At 49.6% G+C, this 22,129-nt stretch overlaps 1 protein-coding gene and 1 pseudogene across 4 annotated transcripts in view; one reads left to right on the plus strand and one right to left on the minus strand.

Moving 5' to 3' along the window:
• The window catches only part of TRAPPC9 (trafficking protein particle complex subunit 9), a 550,504-nt gene that overhangs the window by 73,477 nt on the left and 454,898 nt on the right, over positions 1-22,129 (plus strand). The window lies entirely within an intron of this gene.
• On the minus strand, positions 13,926-14,839 carry LOC123860470 (tropomyosin alpha-3 chain-like; annotated as a pseudogene).

Consider the following 22,129-nt stretch of genomic DNA (forward strand, 5'->3'; position numbering starts at 1 on the left):
TACCTTAAGAGGACCCAAGAGAAATGGAATCTCTTGTTGGGGAAACAGGAGAGTGAGCCCAGAGGGCTAGCAGATGTGCAGGTGTCCTGATTCATGTCCTATGTGATGATTAACAGTAGCGCTCCTCCTCTCGTCGGACGGGAGTGCGGAGGGCTGTGGGTGGCAGGTGGGAAAGAGGGACGAGGGCGAGGGGAGGGACGGGCAGTGCTGCGAGGCACCGTCCCCTGGGCGAGCGATGGCAGTCAGCACGGCTGGCATGCGAGTACGCGCCATCTCCGTGCTGCTCCGTGCTGCCTGACATCCTGCAGCCGGCACGCTTAGGTGCTTGGGAACGGGGCCCTTGCCGCCTTGCCGCTGAAGCTGTGGATTTCGGTCAGCCCCTCAGGTCGTGGTCCAGCTGGAGGAGCACAGAATCCCAGGCCTTGTCATCTGGAGCATGAAGTCGATGTGCGGTTAGGACCCGCGGTCAGGCCACACTGCCCCCGCTGGTCCCTACCGCTGCAGCGGCGTGTGGAGGTGTTAGAAAGTGTGGAGACATGCACCTTGGGGTCCAGGCTCACAGCTAGCCTCAGTGTCTCCATCCCAGAAGGGGATTCCAGGGCGCATCATCTTGCGAGGGGGGTGTGGGAAGAAATGAAATACTGACTTACCTGAAGTGTGTAGCCCTGTTTTCCCGGCTTCATCTCTGAGCCCCAGACCTGGGTCTCCGGCAGCCCTTGGATGTTTGAGCATCGCAGAGCTCGGAGCAGCCGTGGTGCGGCCCGTCCCCCCCACAGCGGGTGTCATGCCTTTCCCTCCTGGAAACCGAGTATCTTACTCGACTGTATTTTATTTTTTTTAAAGAAAATATATTGAGAAAGAACTCCCATACCATATAGTTGACCCGCTGCAGGTACCCTGGTGAATTCGCAGGGTCGTGCAGCCGTCTGCACACCGTGATGTGTCCACCCTGAAGGGGCCTCAGACCTGTCAGACTCTGTTCCCCCTCCCCCCCGCCCCAGCCCTCGGCAAGCGTGATCTGCTTTCTGTCTCTCTAAATCTGCCTGTCCTGGGTGTCTCACGTGAACGGAACCCTACGATGTGTGGCCTCCGTGTCACCTTCTTTCATGTGCTGGGATGTGTCCATGCCCCGCCTCGGAGCGCTGGGCCCTCAAATCCGTGTGTGCAGCCCGCTCTCCCCCAGAGCTCACACTCAGAGAAGTCTCCTTTTCCCTGGAGCTGTTTCTCGCCCTTCCCGGCCTACCTGTTCAGGTGCGCCTCCCGGGAGGCACGTGACCCTGCCCCCCTCCACCTCCCTGCAGCCGGCAGCTGGAAGGCCACGGCCACGGTGCTTACTGCCCCGTGATCTTCCCGCCTTGGCTCTTCTCTCCCTCTTCAGTTCGCTCCTTACCGAGCCGCCTGGGTGAGCTCTCAGAGGCTGTGCCAGACCACACGCCCTCCCAGCTTCCAGCCTCCGTGGCCTCATTGTGCCTTGAATAAAACCTCGATTCCTCCTTGTGGTTTGCCACACGGGTCAGCTCGCTGCAGCTTGCGGGTCGAATCCGCTCCCACCTTTTTTGCTGTGTGTGGCCTCCAGCTAAGAATGGCTTTTACAGGTGAACATTTGCAATCAATTTGATGATAAGGATTTGAACTTTGAACCCCAATTAAGTGAAATGTCATCACTCTCCAAAAAAACTTCTCTTCTCATTTTTAAATCTGTTACAAAAAATTGTACTCAATTATATATTTTTGAATTTCACCAATAAGTGTGTTTTCTCACTTGCTATATGTAAGTACCTACATAACATCCTTGATTTGCCTCTTGGTTCACAAAGCCTAAAATATTTACCGGCTAGTCCTTTATGGAGGGGTTTGCCTTTGCTCACCCATGGTTTTCAGCGTCCCAGGTGCCCTGATCCCCACCTGCCCCGTCCTCTCTCGTTCACTGTGTCCTGTACGCTACCCTGCTTACAGGTCCCTCCTTCCTTCAAGCCTGTTTGCTTTCTCAGGCCCTTTCCCTCTGCTCGGCGTGGGCGCCTCCCTGTGCCACTCTAGTCTGACCTCAAGCAGTGAGAGGCCTTCCCGACCTTTTAGTTCTAGGTACCCCCAGCCCTGCAGCCCTGTTTCCCACCACCCCGGGCCCCCGGGATTCTTGGCAGGAGGTGTGGCTGAGGGGCTGGGCCTCAGGTCTCCGAGCACATCCTCCTTCACGAACACACGAGTGGGCTATCTTCGAAGCAGATTACCGAAGGCTGGTTTCCTTGTCTGTTTTATGTGATGGGAAAGAAAATACATTTCCTACTGTGAGAGTCATTGTGAAGAACAGGGGAGATGGGAGATTGCGGGGGGGGGGGGGCTTTGGAAATGCTGAGAGCTAAGTGCTCATTATGTTCAGTACTGTGTAGTTGCTCCTTCCTTGTCTCTCCCTCTTCCTGCCCTGTTCCTTTCCACTCCCTTGTGCCATTTGTCGGTCCTGTATATCAGATTCTGAGTTGCCATAGACCTGGATTTGGATACCATTGTCTTTACAACTTTTGGGACCCCGGACAAATAATTTAACTTCCATCAGTCCTAGTTTTCTTACCTGCACCCTGAGGACAAGAGCATCTCCTGGGGCTGTTAGCCTTCAGTTCAGTGTTCAATAAAGAGCCTCTCATGGTGCCTGACCTCCTAGCAGGTATTCAGTGTTGAGAACATCTTAGGTGATTATCTCTAGAGAACAGACATGAGGAAGAGCCCTGGTTAGGGGGAGAGAGGAGTCGGTATAAACAGATGGATGCAGGAGCATCATGGGGCAGTTGACAATTCTTTTCAGAGGTGGAAGAATGTTTGGGGTGGTGTTCCATGAAGAAGGTGATCTTGACCTTGAAGAACAAATCGGTGTTTTCCACACCATGCTGAGCAGGAGAAATAGTTTCACTTAGCAGTTCTTTCTCTAGTGCTGGTGGAATTAAGAGTATTTGCTTTGTTTGGGAATTCTGGGTACGGTAGTTGGGTGTGATTGTGTTGTTTGGGCTTTGGGGAAGCAAAGTGGACGAACAGGAGTGTACAGTATGACTTAGCAGTTCCACTCCTAGGTGTATACTCAAGAGATTTGAAAACACGTCCACACAAAAACTGGCCTGTGAGTGTTCATAGCAGCATTGTGCATGATGGCCAAGAAGAGGAAACAGACGTATCTGTGGATGGATGGGTGGACGGACGGACAGATGGATGGACAGATGGATGGATGGACGGATGGACGGATGGATGGATGGATATAGCTGTGGTGCATCCTTCCCAGGTGACTGTCTTCCTTGTCCCTTGTCCCTTTCCTTTTTCCTGCCTTCCTTCCTTGGCTAACATTTGTTCATCCTTCACATCTCTGTGTAGCCTTTCTTAGTCCTCCAAGGCCAGCTTGCGTTCCTTTGCAGTGTTCCCACTGGTGCATGGAACTTGCCTGTGGGAGCCCTCCTGGCCCACCATATGCCCATTTCTTATTTCATCAACACACTCCCCAGCAGGGCTGCAAGCACTCTGAGGGCAGGGTCTCTAACTGGCTGTTTCTCACCCCTGGCACCTTGTGGTACGGATTGGTGTCCACGTGTTGCTGAATGCATGTTTTCTTCTTTTTTAAAGATTTATTTTTTTTTTAAGATTTTATTTATTTAACAGAGAGAGACACAGCGAGAGGGAACACAAGCAGGGGGAGTGAGAGAGGGAGAAGCAGGATTCCCGCCGAGCAGGGAGCCCGATGCGGGGCTCGATCCCAGGATCCTGGGATCACGACCTGAGCCGAAGGCAGATGCTTAACGACTGAGCCCCCCAGGCGCCCCTAAAGATTGATTTTAGAGAGAGAGTGCTCGCATGCATGTGTGTGCGCAAGTGGGGGGAGGAGCAGAGGGATAGAGAGAATCCTCAAGCTGAGTCCCTGCTGAGTGCAGAGCCCGGCGTGGGACTTGTTGCCCGGACCCTGAGATCATGACCTGAGCCAAGATCAAGAGACAGCTGCCCAACTGACTGAGCCACCCAGGTGCCCCTGTTTTCCTCTTTTTAGAAACAACTTTATTGAAGCTTAATTCATGGAGCACATGATTCACCCACTCAGAGTGTACACTTCAAGTTTTAGTATGTTCCCAGATATGGGCACCTGTCCTCACCACCACTTTGAAGCATGGTGAGCACCTCAAAGAGAACCTTGTGCCCCATGGCTAGCTAGTGGGCACGGGTTGGCGCTCACATCTTGTGGAATGCATTAATAGTAAATACTTTTCTTCTGTTCGCTTGCTTTCTTGATCTGGTCTGTTTTTGCTGTTATGGGCAATGCTATGGTGAACATCTTTAGATCTTTGGCTTCTTTAGCAGGAGGGAGATTTTATCCAGAGAGGGCTTATTGGATCAGTCATTTTGAGCATTTTTATTGCTGCTGAAGCATATTGCCAGATTGCCTCTGAAAGCATCATTCTCATTATCCTGATGGTAGCAGTGCTGTTGATTCAATATGTCCAGAAGGCTACCTTCTTGTTTTAATTTATGTTTTCTTGGTAGCTCGCAGGGTTGAGTATTTTCCCTGCATGTTTGTATACTAACTGCCTGCCTCTCACATGAACTTCTTCTACAGTCTTCTGGGTGCTTTCCTGTCTCTTGGCTCATTTGGCTCTCATTTGTTGGGTTTGGGAGGCAGGTTGGGTCCCAGCCCCTGGGCTGACGAGGTCCCCGCTACTTTGAGATGCCCAGTAGTTTGCCCTGAGATGCCCAGTTATTCAGGGAAAGCCAAGTCTGGAACCCAGCTTTAGCCTTGTCAGAGGATGTATGCACAGCCAACTCTAAAATCAGTCCAGTGCCCTCATAGACCTGGCTGGTGTCCGGCAGGCTTAAAGGGGTCAGGACGCCTCCCACAAGTGCTTCCCTGGACTGAAGCTGAAGGTAGCAGGAGAATGTTTTAAACATTTGATGTGATCTCCTCCGCGGACCTTGACGTTGGAAACAGAGATACAGTCTGTGTCCCCCGGAGCAGGCCCCACCTCCCTGCCCTCTTGCTCTCGTGGCCCCTTCCACCGTGGCCGCAGGAACTCAGGGTCTGCTATCACAAACTCCCTATTTCACCTCAGCCTCGTTTTTCCCGAGTGGCCCCTTAGCCTTCTCGCATCAAGCTGGTGGCTTGAGCGCGGGAGTTTGGAAGTGTGGGCAGTGCCTCCGGTCTGACTGCGCCCCATGGGTCATTCGCATGTAGTCTGAGGGAACAAGAGCCGAATGCCGGCGTGAGCCAGTCCCGCACGACAGAGCACGTCCCACTCAGGAACCCCTGAGGGCACTGCTTCCCTGCCGTCCCTCAAGTGCCTCCTGCCTCTGCTCCAACACCCCAAGTGCCTCGGGCCCAGAGACGGGGTGCCGGCCTTTCCTATTGCTGCTTCTGGCCTCCTCCTTCAGAAACCCCCCTCCTCGTGTGGGCGTGTCATCAGGACTCACTGCCGCTGCTTTTCCTTTCGTTGGTCCTCCTCCTCACTCTCTCATGATCTCACCTCCTAAATAGAGCCCAGACGTGGCCACTTGTCACCACTCGTGTGTCCTCACAGGCACAGTGGAAACCACTGTGAGGCCTCAGCTGCCCTGTCCGGCCATCAGGGGTCTCCTTGGCCTGTAGTCCTCCACCTAGTGTCCCACCTTGTCGCTTTTCTGCTTCAAACCGTCCATGGGCTTCCATCATTTTCCCGTCCTTAGTTCCCCAGAACAGTCACCCTCCATGCTCCGTTCATTGACTTAGCTTCAGCCATAGTTGCTCTTCCTTGTTGTCTCTCCAGGGAAGCTCGTTTCCACCCTGTCTCCAGGACTATGCGTTGGGTCTTTCTGCTTTAATCGTTTCCACAAGATATTTGTGCGACTGCTTTTTCAGTACCCCTCAGGCCTGAGTTCAGACACCCCGTCTCAGTCTGCCTCATGGCCCCCTGTATCTCTTTGCCTTTTTACGGCTGGCCGTCCTCCTTTTTTTTTTTTTTTTTTTTAAAGATTTTATTTATTTATTCATGAGAGACAGAGAGAGAGAGGCAGAGGGAGAAGCAGGCTCCCAAGGAGCAGAGAGCCCGATGCGGGACTCGATCCCAGGACCCTGGGATCATGACCTGAGCCGAAGGCAGACGCTTAACCATCTGAGCCACACAGGCGCCCCTAGCCGTCCTCCTTGCTGGAACACGAGCTCCTTGGGGGAAGGACCTGTCTGTCCTGGGTGGACATCTGCCTACACCTAGGACTGTGCATGGCAGGTGCCCACTCAGTGTTTGTTCACTCACTGTCCAACAAGGAAGTCATCCAACTTTCCTCCACCTCCTCTTTCCTATTTGTGAAATGGGCACATGAGCCCGCTGCGAGGATTAAAGACTGTTAGTGCGGATCATTCCTCTGTCTTGCAGCTGGAAACTCAAGAGTCCCTCCTCTCTTGTGCAGTACTCAGCTGCTTGTGGATTTGGATATTTGGTTCAAATAACACTTAGCCCTCAGGGGAAATACTCACATGTTGAAAGAAAATCTCACTGAGCCAGCAGCTAGCCCAGAAAGTACAGGGCCAGTTCCAGGCTCCCGCCTGGACCTAAGACCCAGGAGTGTGCATTTCACCAGGACCTCTGGGAGGCCGGCACAGCAGCTGTGCTCCGTGGGCTGAGAAGAGGCCTCTGATAAGTAGAAATTATTAGTAGAGTGTTTTTAACTTCTGTGTCTTCACTCATTTCTGAAAACCAACATCTTCCTTTTCCCCTCTGTAGTCATTATTTGTTTGCTTGGGAAGTGAGTGCAGAGAACCACTGCCCTCGGGGGGTGGGGTGGGCAGGGGCCCTTAGTACCCCTGGGCTGTGGGAGCAGTATTTCCCAAATCAGATTTGTTGCCTGACACTCAATGAGATTTCTTGTGGTTTGTACAAGTATGTGTATGAAAAGTCATGCAAAACTGTGTAAGGGGTGTCACAGTTACAGATTCGTGAAATGCTTTCACTGAAAAGAGAGAGCCTGGGGCTGACGTGAAATCGGCGGTGGTTGAGGCTGGTGTGTCAGCAAAACAGTCCTCTGTGAGGGAGTCAGGGCGGCAGGCACGTGCGATGTTGGGGGCAGGATGAGACACGTGCGGCCATGCCCACCTCCGTGTCCCCCACCCCCACGCGCTCTTGCTTACCGCAGTCCTGGACTTTTGTGAATTATATTTTTCTGGTCATCTTTCATACTTAACATATGTCTTCTTTACATTTTTTGAATCTAAGTAAATTGTAAAATGGTACTGAAAATAAGAATACATTTGAAATTGGAGATTGTGGGTAAAATATGACCCGAACAGTCGAGAGTCTCCTAGAATATGGACTAACAGATGAAAACACAGGGTTTGGGCTCTAAGTTCTACATGTTGTATCTTATTCCCATTAAGAAGCACATACAGTCTTTAGATTTGAGTTTTTACCCTTTAGTTTTGCATATAGCAAGGTGCAAAGAACTACAACATGAACTCTGGCCGAAAATGAAGGCCATAATTTTTAAATTGTCAAGGTAATATGTATTATTTTGCTTCATGGTTTCCATTCCTGACGTGCTTTTTACTCCTTGTATTCTTTTTCCAGATGGCACATGTGGTTTCTTGGAGAGTTTTGATTGAATGGATTTCATTTTTCACCTGGGTGGGGAGAAGGGAAGATAAGCTTGTGAGCTGTTATGTGGGAGCTCCTCAACAAAGGGGTATAATTTGTTTCCACTGTAGTTTATACAATCCCTTTTGTTTGTTCAGAAATAGAAGGGGTTGAACCAAAACCTGGTAGAAATAAAGGGAAGCTTTTGACTTCCTTTTAGTTCTGTTTGAAGAGATAAGTACTGTGTGGTACAACATAATAAGTACCTACTAATAGAGTGCATTCTTGGTCGAGAAACCACACATGTAAAATAATGAGGTGAAGAAAAACTATCAGTGTGTCAAAATCCCAAATATATTAGTGGATTTAGCAGTTACGGGAAAATACTAATTTGCCAAGTTTTAGATAAACCAAAACAGAACATCCTGGGGTGGTATCAACAAGGGCCCTTTGCACATCGCCTCTGTAGGACACCGTGGGCCAGATGGTGTGAGCTGTCGGCACCGGAGTGGTGTCTTGCTGTCCTGTTCACTTGCCCACCGTCGGCTGCACCAAGCACCGGTGTACCATTGCCCAGCCCAGACATGGCCATTTCTGGTCTAGAATATGGCAGCATCCCAAGGAATGTTCTTGTCTTCCGAGACCCGTTTCTTGCCGGTTGGCCACCTGGAGTATCAAGGGATATTCCCACAGCAGGTATTTATCGCTAGCAACCTTCCGCTCAGAGAGCACGCAAGGCTTCCCATAGTACAGAACTAGGGTTCAGTCCCTTAGCATGGTTTGCAGTGCTTTTCAGTCTGGCCCAGCCCATCTCTTTTGTGGAGACGCTGGGCTTAGCTGCTGTTCCCGGAACAGAGCCCCTGTGTTCACATCTGTGCTTCTTCTTCAGGGTTTCTACTCCCCAGAATGAGCACTAACCTCCCCCATCTCTGATAGCTTTCCTTGACACCTTTCGGGAGCAGAAAAGGCCTTTCTTCTCAGTTTTTCCCCACACTTACATAACAGTGCTCAGCATGTTGCATGTTAGTCGAGAGTTTTCATGTCTGCGGACTGCATGTGTGAGGCTGGACAGCTGGGATCGGGGCTTCTTTTCCCCGAAGCCCCAGCCTAGCACAAAGTCTGACTCAGGGGCTCACTCAGTGCTCACTAAATCGAATTGCCTTGTTTTTCTTGGCCTTGTTTCCTCCTGGGTAGGTAAAGTGAGGATTATGCTTCCCTTGCTGTGCTGGTGTAAGGATTGGAGACAGTGTCTCTGAAGAGTCTGAAACAAAGTATGTGCTCAGAAAACCGTCATTGTCACTGTTGGTTTACTTCTGACTTGCACAAGTGTTTCAACACACGCACCTCCGAGAGCAGAGAATCAAGGTGAAGACTCGTCTCCAGTACCTTCACGGGCTCACCTGTAATCATTGCAACAGTCACCTTCAAACTATATTGACCATGATGAGCCAGATTAGACATACACTGTCCACGTAAACCCAAATGTTTCATAAGTGATACCTGTTCTTCCTATGTGAATTGTCCTGTGTCATCTGGCTCCGCTGCCCTAACAGTACCACAGTGGGTGGTTTGAACAACAGAAACTTCTTTTCTCACAGTTTGGAGGCTGGGCGTCCAAGATCGAGGTGCTGGCAGGGTCGGTTTCATTGGAAGCTCCTTGGCTTGGAGACTCGTCCTCTCCCTTTGTCCTCATGCGGTCACCCTCTGTGAGTCTGTGTTCTAATCTCCTCTTCCCGTGAGGACGCGAGTCAGATTGGATTAGGGCCCCTGTGTGACCTCACTTTATCATAATTACCTCTTTAAAGGCCTTGTCTCCAAATTCAGTCATATTCCCAGAGCCTTACCAGGCACAAGGACTTCAACATACGAACTTGCAGGGGACATAATTCAGCTCCGAACGTGAACTATGATCCAGTCTATCCCATCCTGTGGGATGCTAGTCACTACCCACTAACTTGATTTTTATGAACCCCAAAGAGGTCAAAGTGGCTTGCAGTAAGTTACAACACTTGTCTTTTAGAATTGGCAGTGGAATTGAAATGGAGCTGACTTGTTTGAAATGAGTCAGATGCATACTTTCCAGGGTCTCTTATGGCCAGCGGTCCATATTTGTTAGCTTCTTTTCTGTGTGTAGCATGTGGACAGAATAAAAGTTAACTGGCTCATGCCACCATCGCATCTCCCTGGTGTCCCTGCTTCATTGATTTAGGGGAGAAGAAGGAGGCATTGGTGTAGGCTTTTCTGTATATCTTTTTTTTTTTTTTAAGTGATTTGAATATAAATTCAAACTCATATTAACTAAGCAACTTCTCAGTGGTAGGGATCTATTTGGGGGAAAGAAATGGCATATCCCTCAGTAAGATAAAATGCAGAGACCTTCTTTAGACTGTTCTCTGGGTGAGTAGCTATACAGACGACCCCCTTTGCAGGGGAGGAGATCCTGTGTGCCATTCACAGAATACCGAAACCAGAGTGCAGGATGACAACGCTGAGCGTCTGTTATGCGGCCAGTTGGAAGCTCTGCGGAGGCAGGAGTTTTGGATTGTGCCCACTCTAAGGATGGTTTAAGAAACTGGAACATGGCTGGTGACCGAGCCTGGTTAACCACAGTGAGTCTTTGTTATTCTCCATCGTCGTGGAGATGAACGTTCTCACTGAGTGTCCGTGGGCTCTCCTGACGTTCCAGTCATGTTTTATACACTTCCGGGGATAATTTTATTTTTATTTATTTATTTTTTTTAAAACTCTGCTGGTTTCTCTTTCCGTAGCAGAGTTTTGTTTCTTTCTTTTTTCTCTTTTTTTAAAGATTTATTTATTTATTTATTTGATAGAGAGAGACACAGCGAGAGAGGGAACACAAGCAGGGGGAGGGGGAGAGAGAGAAGCAGGCTTCCTGTGGAGCAGGGAGCCCGATGCGGGGCTCCATCCCAGGACCCTGGGACCATGACCTGAGGCGAAGGCAGACGCTTAACCATCTGAGCCACCCAGGCGCCCCCGGGGATAATTTTAGTGGAACAAGGAAGATGCAAAGGTCCAGGGACTGACTTCTCCTGAACCTCTGGGCTCTACTGTTTGCATGGCTAAGCCAACGGTGGGGTAAGAGAGCATTCCAGAGTCGGCAGAAGGGCAGTGTCTATGTGGCTATCGATGGGTTTAGAGGATAAAACAATGACATAAAAAGTTGCAGGTGCTGGAGGATGTGACAGGAGGGGGCACTTGCTCCTGGCCCGGGCTTTCGAGCTCCCCAGAGGCCACGATGTCACAGGGACCCCGAAGGGGCAGCGGGGACCTGCGGTGGGGCCTCGTGTGACGCGGCAGGGGGAGCAGCATGAGAGGAACGCTCTGTCAGCCTCTCAGAGACCTTCACTCCTCTCTGCGGTCGGGTGACGGGCACCCCACGCTTCGTGCCCAGTAGGGCCCCTGGCACACCGCAGTCCTGCAGCAAGCGTTCCTTTTCTGGTCTTACCTCTGGCTCCCTTTGTTCTGACATGCGGCTTCAGTGAGGCCAGTTAATGGCATCAGCAGCAGCACCCCGAGTGTGGCACGCTGACCACGTGCCCGGTGCTCCCAGCCTCTCGCAGGACCGCAGGCAGCCCACCTGCCGATGGGGGGGCGGGCCCTGGCGGGACGACCACACACCCACACCTGCACAGCGCGTGGCAGTGGGCCCTCCGCTCGGGTTTGTTCCTGCCCTCCCGGTGGCCCCCTTCTCCGGGTGAGTGCTCAGTCCTCGCGTTCCAGATCACCTGTGCTCAGTGTCCTGGCGCTTCCGTCTGAAGCCTGACTGACTCGTTCCTCACTCACCCAGCCGGAATTTATCTTCTCAGAGGGCCCTTCTGTATCTTTTCTCAAGGGCGCAGGGAGACAGGGACCGGGTGTTGCCCGCACCAGGGTTTCTGGGTCCCGAGAAGGTCCTGACCACAGTCCATGTGCACCTTCTCTTTGCTGGGCCCTGGATGTGTTCCTGCTTGTGCCCCCATGCGTGGGAACCACCTGAACCCTCACAATGTCCCCACGAGGGCAGCGGCCATCAGGTGCATTTTACGGCGAGGAAATGAGGTGTGAAAGAGAGGCGCTAACGTGCATGAGGCCTCCTGCGTAGTATTGGGAGGCAGTGGGATTTGGACCCCGGCCGTCTGGCTCCGGGGTCGGTGCTCTTATCCACTGGCCTTGAGGATCCCGCTCGTCGACGGGTCTTCATCGAATGCCAAATCTCTTTGCCCTGCTCTGGCGAGGCACCGGCCCCCCGAGCTCTGTCGCCAGTGGCAGATGCCACAGCTTAGTGTGTCCCTGTACCCGGCTTATCTGTCAGCTGGGAGACGGCTGTCATTTGTTTGAAAGACAAGGATTGGATGAGATGGAAGATGTCAGGTTGAATTTATTCGGCTTCTTCATTTGATCGCCAGCTCATTGCTTTGCTACTCAGCCCAGAGAAAATGCATTAAGGTTTGCCACTTCCTCAGCGTTAGAGTAGGTCGGAACTTGGCCTGAGGCAGGTGCCCTCCTGGGCCTCCCTCTTGGGGAGACGGACTCTCGGTCTCCCATTTGACCGTGTCATGAGGCTGAGGGAGGACAGGAAGGGAGAGAAGTTGTACATTTTCCAGATGCTTCCGTGGTCCTCTCTTTGATGTTGCCTCTGTGTCTCCCAGTTCCATGTCGAAAGAGCGGATAGCCGGGTACCCAGAAGCTCGACAGGCTCCTCCTCCATCCGAGAGCTAGAAATCTCTGTAGAACAGAATCTTTTGTTACATTCTAACTTGTGATCACATGTCATAAAATCAGAAAGTTTTTTTTTTTTTTAAGATTTATTTATTTGAGAGAGAGAATGAGAGAGAGAGCATGCGAGAGGGGAGGGTCAGAGGGAGAAGCAGACCCCTAGCTGAGCAGGGAGCCCGATGTGGGGCTTGATCCTGGGATTCCAGGATCATGACCTGAGCTGAAGGCAGTCGCTTAACCAACTGAGCCACCCAGGCGTCCCAGAAAGGTTTTTTTATTTTTTTACCCCAAGGATGTGACACAGAAGTGTGTTTACTTCACTCACTTCTCCTTGGGGAAGAAACATGAGCATCTGGAAAGACATTTTTGGTTTATAAAAATTATGAAATCAGTATTACATGAAAGTAATGATTTGAGTTTTGAAAAGTAAGGTTATTAAAAAACAAATTACAAAGTGGGTCAATGAGTTTATAAATTTAAAATGTTCTGTGAAGATTTGTGGTGGGGATTTAAGAGTTAAGCTCTTGCTATATTTAAAATATACTTTTAAAAATAAAAATTTGCTCATGATTTTATAGTTATACTTCTTTTTTTTGAAGGGACTTGTTCTTTATTTTCAAAAGACACTTGTCATTTTTCAGTATCAAAACAGTTGCACTATTGGTTTCTTTCTCTCAGTCGGCCCCCAAAGAGAGCCCACCAAAGGAGGGTGCATTTTAAGCCAATGAGCTTCAGGGTGCACATCTAACAGACCTCACAGAAACCTCACCAAAAAGGGGAATTGGGGAGGAAAAGAATTTTTAAAATATCAGCAGACTGTCAGCCCACAGACTGTAGAGAGTTTTCAGCCAGACGGGGTGGCCAATGTGTCCCAAACCTAGAGAAACAAAGTTGCAAAATAATAAAAAATGTAAAAGCAGTTTTGTACATAAGCTGTTCGAGATTTCTCTAGAGCTGACTGATATAAAGCACAGCAAGATGGCACTTTCAGAGACAGCAGCTTCGTACCCAGCAAAGGGGGAGGAGAGGCTCTGTCCATGGCAAACACATCATTTCTTTTTTCTTTCAGGGAGGTGAGAGAGCAAGTAAGTGGTCACCTCAACATAAGGGGAATATGATGCGTTCTGTGGGTGGTTGGGGTAAGGATAGGACAAGGAGTTGGTCTCAGAGAGAGGTCTCACCCTCTGAATTTGTTGGGTCACTTCTGATGAAAAGAAATTAAAAATAAAGTCTCTCAAAGATACCTTAAAGCTGAAACCCCGAGCCACGATTTTGGCCACTTCTCTTGGAATCCTTCTGGGCTCTCAGTAGTGCAGGTGCGTTCCACTTTCCCCTCTCTTGCTGTGAGTGGTAGGCTGACAGGTCCCTTTCCACATGTGAGGCAGGGGTTAGCCTGCCGCTTCACAACTGTGGGCTTATTTGGAATGTTTTACAAGGTTGCTACATCAGCAACAACAAAATGTGGACATCACAGCATGCTTTTAAAGACATTGTGCATTGTGCTCACATTCCCTTAAATGTTCCCAAAGGTGCTCAGGCTCAAGCCCAACTGGAATCTGGGGAGAGGCAGAGTCCGTTTGGTGACGAAGATACAGGGGTTGGGGTGGGAGAGGTGGCAGGAGGAGAAAGCAGCCTTCCAGGTAGAGATCAGCCCCCAGTTTCAAGGCCAGCTTCGGGCAGGCTGGCTTCCGGCGGAGCCGGGGTCAGAGGGAGGAGCAGCGGCAGGTTGGGTGGGACTGGGATGCTCCGCATCTTGCTCAGGTCAGGCGGGGGCTGGCCCAGCACCTCTGGGGCACAGAGGGGCGCCTCCTTGGTGCATTTCAGCTCCTCTTCCAAATTGTCCCTGGTCTCTGCTCCGGCTCGGCTACCCATCTCTAGGCAAACTCACACGGGTCTCTGCCTCCTGGAGTTGATCCGTAAGAATTTTTGTCTCTTCCTTGTATTTGTGTCCCTTTTGAGAGTGCTTTCTGCCAGCAGCGCTGAGACATTGCCGGGTCTGGTCTGCTCATCCATCTCCTGGCAACGGGACTCTGCCAGCCCAGCCCGCTCCTCCGTGCGCTCCCGGGCCCCCTCAGTCATCAGCAGCCTCCCAGCAACCCCTTCCTACCTCCCATCTGCCTCTTCTGCAGTGTGCTCGACTTCTTGGAGTTGGATTTCCTGGGGTTCCAGCTTTTCTTCATCTTTGAGGCTCGGTTCTCAATGACCTCCATCCCTCGCTGGTGCTCATCGGCGGCTTTCTTGGCTTCCTGGAGCTTCAGCAGGGCCGTGGCCAGGTGCTCCTGGGCGCGGTCCAGCTCCTCTTCTCCCGGCTGGATTCTACGGTTAGAATGGTGGGGTCTCAGCCTCAGCCTGCTCCCGGGCCCACCTTGCCCCTCCACTTCCCACTGCTGGTGCCCGGCCCCCTCCTCTGCGTGTTTGGCTTGCTGCGGCAGACCCTGGATCTTGCGCTTCGCCGCCTCGATGGTGGTGACCCCGCCATGGCTCCCCCCCCGCCCGCTCACACAGGCATTGCTCCCACAGTCACATTTGCAGTCCTGACCTCTGAGCTGTAATTCCCACATGAAAGCTGGCCTGTCCCCTGAACGTCATAGGGTCCTAAATCCACTCTAACCCCAGTTAACTTAATTATCTTTTCCTTAAGGGTGTCACCATGTTCTTTTTGGAAGCTTAAAGCTTTTGGAGTCGGCCCCAAATTGTCCTGCCCATCCTACATCCTTTTAACTGCTTGGATAGGTTCTGTATCCATTCTAATGCTTGAGTTTTTTTCAGGTGGGATCCCTCTTCTCTTTCAACACCTATTTCTTGGACTCTTCACATCATGTCCTACTTCCTGGCATTGCTCCTCCTGATCCATTCTTCACACTGAAGCCAGAAATATCTCCTTGAAATGCACAGAGTCACATCCTTCTGTCCTTGTGAAGCTGCAGTGACTGGCCCTTCCTGTCTTAATAAAGTCTTAGCTCCATCTCAGGGACATTCACAATCTGATCCAAACCATCTTTTTAGCCTAATTTCATTTTACTTCCATCTACGTAATCTGTATTTCCTATATATTGGACTTTTTTGCTGTTCTTTAAGCGTGCCCTGTGGTTTTCCACGCTGTTCCTATTACAGCATGCTCTGTCCTACTTTCCCCGTTTCCCATGCTGTGCCTCTTCACCTCCTCCTTACCTTACTTAGCTCTCAATTCGGCATGATTTCATTATGTCCTGAGAGTAATTTTGCTCTGGTTCCCTCATCAGATTACGGACTCCTTGGGGACGGGGCCATGCCTTATTCACCTTTGATCTTTCATCATTCTGGACGGCACTTTTACCTAGAAAGTAGTCAATACATGCGGAACTGAATTAATTTATGTTGCCTTTTACTACTAGCAAATAACATACTAGCAGGTAACAAATCATTTGTTAGTATATATTAATGGAGATCCCACCAGGCATAGAAGAAGACTGAGGACTTAGGGGATCATGTTGTCCTTGAAGAGGTGGCATTTGGGTTGAATGTCTAAGGTAGGGATCATCCTTACACAGGGCAGATACCCAATATTTGTTGGTTAAAGGGATGTTGAGTAAAATATGAAACAGTTTTAGAAGAAAGAGAGATGGTGGAGCATAGCCCGTTATTATGAGTGAGAGCCTGGTGGAGAAAAAGGCACCCTGAGCTAGGAGGAAATCTTTCAAGCTTCAGTTTGCTCATCTGTAAAATTGGGACAACAGTGGCATCCCTCACATAAGCTTTTGGGGGACAGTTTAATGAGATAACATATGTAAGGTGTTTGGCACAAGGCCAGGCATATAGTAAGTCCTCATTAAATGTCAGTCGCTGCCGTCGCTCTTTTTTCTGAGCACTGCCGAGAGAACAGTGTGTCGGGCTGGGAAAGGCTGCACGCGTCCGTATGGTGAACTCCCGCCTCTGTCAGAATGAGGGGGCCTCAGCAGCTGCTTGCTCCACGGACATTTCAGGGTGCTGCCTTCTTTTTAAGATTTTACTTATTTATTGATCATTTTAGAGAGAGAGGGTGAGAGCAGGGGGTGGGGAGGGGCTGAGGGAGAGGGGGAGAATTTCAAGCAGACTCCCCTCTGAGCGTGGAGCCCGACATGGGGCTTGATCCCAGCATCCTGAGATCAGGACCTGAGCCAAAACCAAGAGTCGGACAGACGTTCAACCGACTGCGCCACCCGGGTGGCCCAGGATGCTGACTGCTTTAAAATGCACGAGGAGCAGTTATAAACAAACCCTGACTTTTCTTTATAAAACTGCTTTGAAAATTCACGTCTAAGTATTTTTGAAATAATTTTTACTGTACAAATAGTGTATACTCATTTTAGAAATCTTGGAAAACATAAACAGAAAAAGAAAAAATGATGTATAATCCTGCATGGGCAAACACTTAACAAACATTTCAGTGTAGTTTTTGAGTATTGTTTTCTATTCTTTTTAAATTGGACTTACCTTTAAATTGAATTTATTTATTTATTTTTAAAGATTTTTATTTATTTGACAGAGAGAGCACAAGCAGAGGGAGAGAGAGGGAGAAGCAGGTTCCCTGCTGAGCAAGGAGCCCGATGTGGGACTCGATCCCAGGACCCTGGGATCATGACCTGGGCTGAAGGCAGTCGCTTAACCGACTGAGCCACCCAGGCATCCCTAAGTTGAATTTATTTTATAAATATAGTTTTGCATCCTGATGTTCCATGTGACAGAAATTTTCCATATTATTGCAGACTCTTTGTAAATGTCGTTTTAAATGATTATGTAAGTTTGCCCTGTTACTGTACTATAGCTTATCTGTTACTTCATAATTGGATATGCAGATATGATATGATTCTTTTAATTATTTATGAAGTCTTTATTAAGATAATTTTCCCTTCTGTGTCTTTTATTAAGATCTCTAGAGATACTTAAATATTTTGTGGGTGTAGTGCTTTAAATAGATGATACAGTGAGCTGGTGGCTTAATGTATTTGCCTTTCATTCTGGTAGAACATGTTTACATACTTGGAAAGAACAAGGGGAAATATTTAATCTCCTGGTGTACTTGAATGATTGCTTATCAGAGACTCTGACCTGCCACTATGTAAACTAGGTGAGAAACAAGAACAGAGTTATACGGGTAGGAGACAGCTGAAGTGGCTCACGGTGGGTTTATCGAAGTCCATCTGCAGTCTGTTGAGGAAGGGCTTGTTTTCTTGGTATGTGACAGGGCTTATTCAGTATCTGCTGTTCTGGCAGATCATTAATCTTTATAGTGGTGACACATGAGACCGTTTTGACCTTTGTAATTGGACCATTATTCTGTATGGATGTATATGCAGAATGAAGAAAAGCTGAGTTGGTTTTTTTTTTGCTAAGGAAGATGCTTACCTCGCTGGACATGTTGGATTGGCTATTTCAAGATATTTGTGTGTTCGTCTGTATTTTCACATATTGGGGCAGTTTGGGTGGGCAGTGTGACAAAATGGAAAAAAACAGAGAGTTTGAACTCGTAGTTCTGAGTTTGAATGTAATTTAGCCACTTAGTGTCTGAACGACCCCAGGAAAGTCACATGACCTTCTGAATGAAGCCTCAGATTCCCTCTCTGTGAAATGGGCACAGCAATGCCCAAAGAAGTCGCTCTGTGTGGTGGAAAGAGCACTGGATTTGAGAAGCCTGGACTTAAAATCCCAGTCTTGCTCGCGAGCAGCGTATCCCACCTTGGGTCCTGCAGTTCATCGAGGGGTGCGTGTTAATACCTAGCAGGGAGACAGGGCTGGCAACGGCCCCCACCGAGGCCAGGCTCTTCCACGGACTGCCTAGACACGCTTTGCACACACAGCTCCTGCCACTTTGGAAGTGGTTGCTCTTGGGTTCCTGCGCCCACCAGAGTCTCCTTCGACGGGATACGTGCCATGAACCCCCAGGAGTTCTGTTTCCTCATTGGCCTCTGTCATATTCACCCCCCCATTGCTCTTCTTGCACAAACACTCATCCTTTGGCTTCTTGAGTCTCAGCCCAAACGTCTGGCATTGTTTCTTTTCGAACTCATTTTCTACCTCTTCCTTTCCTTCCTGCCCATGACCTCAGTGTTTCCCAGAATGTTGTCCTCAGGCCCTCCAGTATTCTGTCGTCACCTGTATGCTCTACTCTCGGGTGATTTTCAGGGCTCCCAGGACCCTCCGTTCTGCCAGCGCACTTGCCTTGTCACCATCCAGCCGTCTTGGGTCTCTTCGTCCTCCTGGGCGGCTCCTCCGTACTGTCGACTCGGCGTGTCTGAAGCACTCTGTTGGGGTGCTGTGGTCGCTGGCCTCTGAGCTCCAGCATCTCCGTTCCACTCGGCGTCTCTGTGGTGCACCCAGCCCCGTGGCCCCTGCGCCCCGGGCCGGCTGCCCTACCACCCTGCCAGCGCCCACGTCCGCTCGCTCAGCCAAGTCTCTTCGCTCCTAAATAGCGAGGAGACTTGCTGGACTGTGGCGCCCTTGCTCACGCCCACAGGACTGTGTGTCCCAGGGCCCACGTCACACCTGGCACGCACTGTTATCATCGTTATGGTTTTCATTGATTTGTTTTGATCATGGTAAGGTACACATGACATAAAATTTACCGTTTTCACTATTTTAAGTGTATAATTCAGTGGCACTGAGTACATGACACTGTTGCTCAGTCACCACCACCGTGCGTTTCTAGGACTCTGTCTTCTCAAACAGCAGCTCTGTCCCCGTTAAACACTAACTCCCATCCTGCACCCCCAGCCCCTGGTAGCCTCTGCCCTGCTCTGTCTGTGTGAACGGGACAGCTCCTGGGCCCTCCTAGGAGTGGGCTCATGCGGTTGTTGGCCCTCTGTGCCGGGCCCTCACCGAGCACGTGCCCCAAGGCTCATCTGTGCTGTAGCAGGGTCAGGACGGCCTTCCCTTCTTAAGGCTGAATGCTGTTCCCTTTTATGTACAGACCACACTTTATTTATTCGTTCACGGATGGACACGTGGCTTGCATCCACCTTTTGGCCGCTGTGATTCACGTTGGCGTGCACACGGCGTGCGAGTGTCTGTTTGAGCCCCTGTTCTCACTTCTTTTGGGTGTCCGCCCAGAAGGGGGATTGGTGGCTCACATGTAACTCCGAGGAACTGCCCTCCTGTGATCCTCAGGGGCTGTCCCATTTTACCCACTCCCACGGTCACGTGGTTGCCTTTTGCGTCACTCTGTCACATTGCCTTGTATGACGAAAAGAGAAAATAAGTAAAGCACATTTCAAAGTCGTTGTTTATGACGTGTATGTCGCAGAGCAATGGCATGCTCGTCCACGGCTTCGAGCTGGAAGCTGGGCCGGGGCCTCTGCTGGGTGGGCGGCGGGGGCCTGCCTGCTTCAGCACAGCCTGAGTTGGGGTGGGCGTGGGGGTGGGAAGGTCCAGCTGCCCGGTTCCTGGTGTCCCTGAGGACTTGCATGTCATGTCTTTCAACATGGGCTGTATCGCTGATAAAGACGACCTGTCATCTCTGTCTTCAGTTTATTTAGAAACGAGGTGGGCAAAAGGGGCCTGTTTATTGGGAACCCACAAGAGATCTCAGCGTCATAATGTTGAAAGATCAATAATATTATTCTTAGGAAAGCAATTCTAAGGCGAAGTGTGGTTCTTAGTTCTGTAAGTGGAGGCATCAGAATCGATTCTAAAAGTGTAATTTCAGGGCCCCTGGGTGGCTCAGTCATTGAGCGTCTGCCTTCGGCTCAGGTCATGATCCCGGGGTCCTGGGATCGAGCCCCGCATCGGGCTCCCTGCTCGGCAGGAAGCCTGCTTCTCCCTCTCCCACTGCCCCTGCTTGTGTTCCCTCTCTCGCTGTGTCTCTCTCTGTCAAATAAGTAAATAAAATCTTTAAAAAAAAAGTGTAATTTCAGATTGTATTGGGCCACATCTGTACTTTTTCCTCTGTATTCTCTTATTCTTCCTTAGTTTTTTTCTTTCATATTTGGAAGAAAAGATGTGCTTATTTCTCTTCTTCTTTTTTTTCTGTTGCCAGCAAAGCAAGGTTCACTGTGATAGTAAAGTGATAGTACAAAGCTCCTGAAGAGGGAGGGGACCCAAGAGGGTGGCCCCCCCTTTTTTTTTTTGCTTTTCTCTTCTTTCATTTTCTACCTATTTAGAGTATCGTAACTGACTTAATTCAGACACGGTTGTCTCAGATTATCACTTTACAGGGAACACGAAGCGCTGAACGGTGAGATGGTGCTGTCCTGGCTTTTATGCCAGTGACAACTCTTGAAATGGCACATGGCCTGTGGCTTCTTTTTATGGTCAAAAGTTTGGGCGATCAGATCTTCTGCTCCTATAAGAAACAATATAGTTAGGTGGCAACTTTCTTTACAAACGTTCTCTTTGCATGATTTCTTTGATTTCTGGGATGGAAAATAACTCTCAAGGGCATTAGGTGCTCTAGCTTGGCTCAAATAATTGTTGGGTGTTCTGATCCAGATTGGACAAGATTTATAGTGATGTTATGGGCTGAATGTTTATGTTCCCCCTCCTAAGTCATATGTCAAAGCCCTGACCACCCCAAGGTGATTTGGAGGTGAGGGCTTTGCGAGGTGATCAGGTGTACATTAGGTCTTGAGGGTGGGACCCTGAAGGTGGGATGAATGCCCTAGGAGAAGAGGAAGCGACACGAGAGCTCTTTCTGTCTACGCACACATGCGCCGAGGAAGGCCTTGTGAGGGCACCGTGGGAAGGTGCGTATGCTGCAGACCAGGGCGTGGGCTCTCCCCAGGGGCGCCCAGCCTCCAGAACTGTGAGGAACACGTGCTTATGGTGTAAGTCAGCCCGTTTATGGCATTTTGTTGTGGCAGCCAGAGCAGACTACGGCAATTGATTTTTAGTGAAATAAGTGAAAGTCATCACTTCCCTCTGACCAAATCATATGCTTATGGGAATGTTCGGATCTATCACAAGCTTCATTCCAGCTTGGCTTGTGGAACATGGGCTAGTACCACTGTGGCCTTGAGTTCTTCCGTGTTTGTTGTCCTGACACTGGGTTTCTGTGGTCAGACCTGATCTGTGGGGACAGGAAGACTCGGTCAACTCGGATCGGAACTCCAACCTTGTTCTTCTCTTGAGCAAATCATTTCACCTCCCCAAACTCATTCAGTATTTTTGCTTTGAGACGTTTTCAAACATAAAGGTACAAAGAATAATAAAATGAATTCCTGTTATCAGTCACTGGAGTCAATGGTTAGCAAGATTTCTATACATTTACTTCATCTCTTGCTTTTTTTATTTGCTGAATTATTTTAAAGAAAACCCCAAGATATCATTTCATTTCATGTCTTCGTTCCTTAGTATGCATTACTAAAAAAAGGACATTTTCCTATATGACCACAATGTTAATATTACACTTAAAAATTAGTAGGTCATTTTGGTAGCATTTCATATCAATCCACAATCACATTTCCCAGCTGGTTGCCGAGCTAGTGTTTATCACCTTCAAGAGGGGGATAATGATACTCCCCACCCCCTTTCTCGCCTCTGAGCATCTCTACTTTCCTTCCCCGGACAGGAAGCCTTCCTTGTCTGCCTGGCAAAACTGGGTCCATCCCCGTCCCTGCAGCAAACGTCAGTCTCTGAGGGTCCTGCCTCACAGAGAAGGGACACACGTGGGAGGCATATGTGAAATATTTGGCAGTCGCTGTCTTGCAAAGCCAGAGTCACCCTCCCCCACTGCAGCCAGAGCCGTTTACTACTTGGCTCTTTCCCTGCAGAGTCCCTGTGCTGCCCGCATCCGTCACCCCTTCTGACGTTTTCCATCTTAGTCTCTTCCCTCTCACACGTGCCTTAGGCAGCTTCTCTGCCAGGTTTTCTTCTGTACATACAGCTCATGATGATATATT

This window comes from Mirounga angustirostris, unplaced genomic scaffold (genome assembly GCF_029215605.1).
Source record: "Mirounga angustirostris isolate CCGP_5_RB_7025 unplaced genomic scaffold, mMirAng1.0.hap1 SCAF_4, whole genome shotgun sequence".
NCBI lineage: Eukaryota > Metazoa > Chordata > Mammalia > Carnivora > Phocidae > Mirounga > Mirounga angustirostris.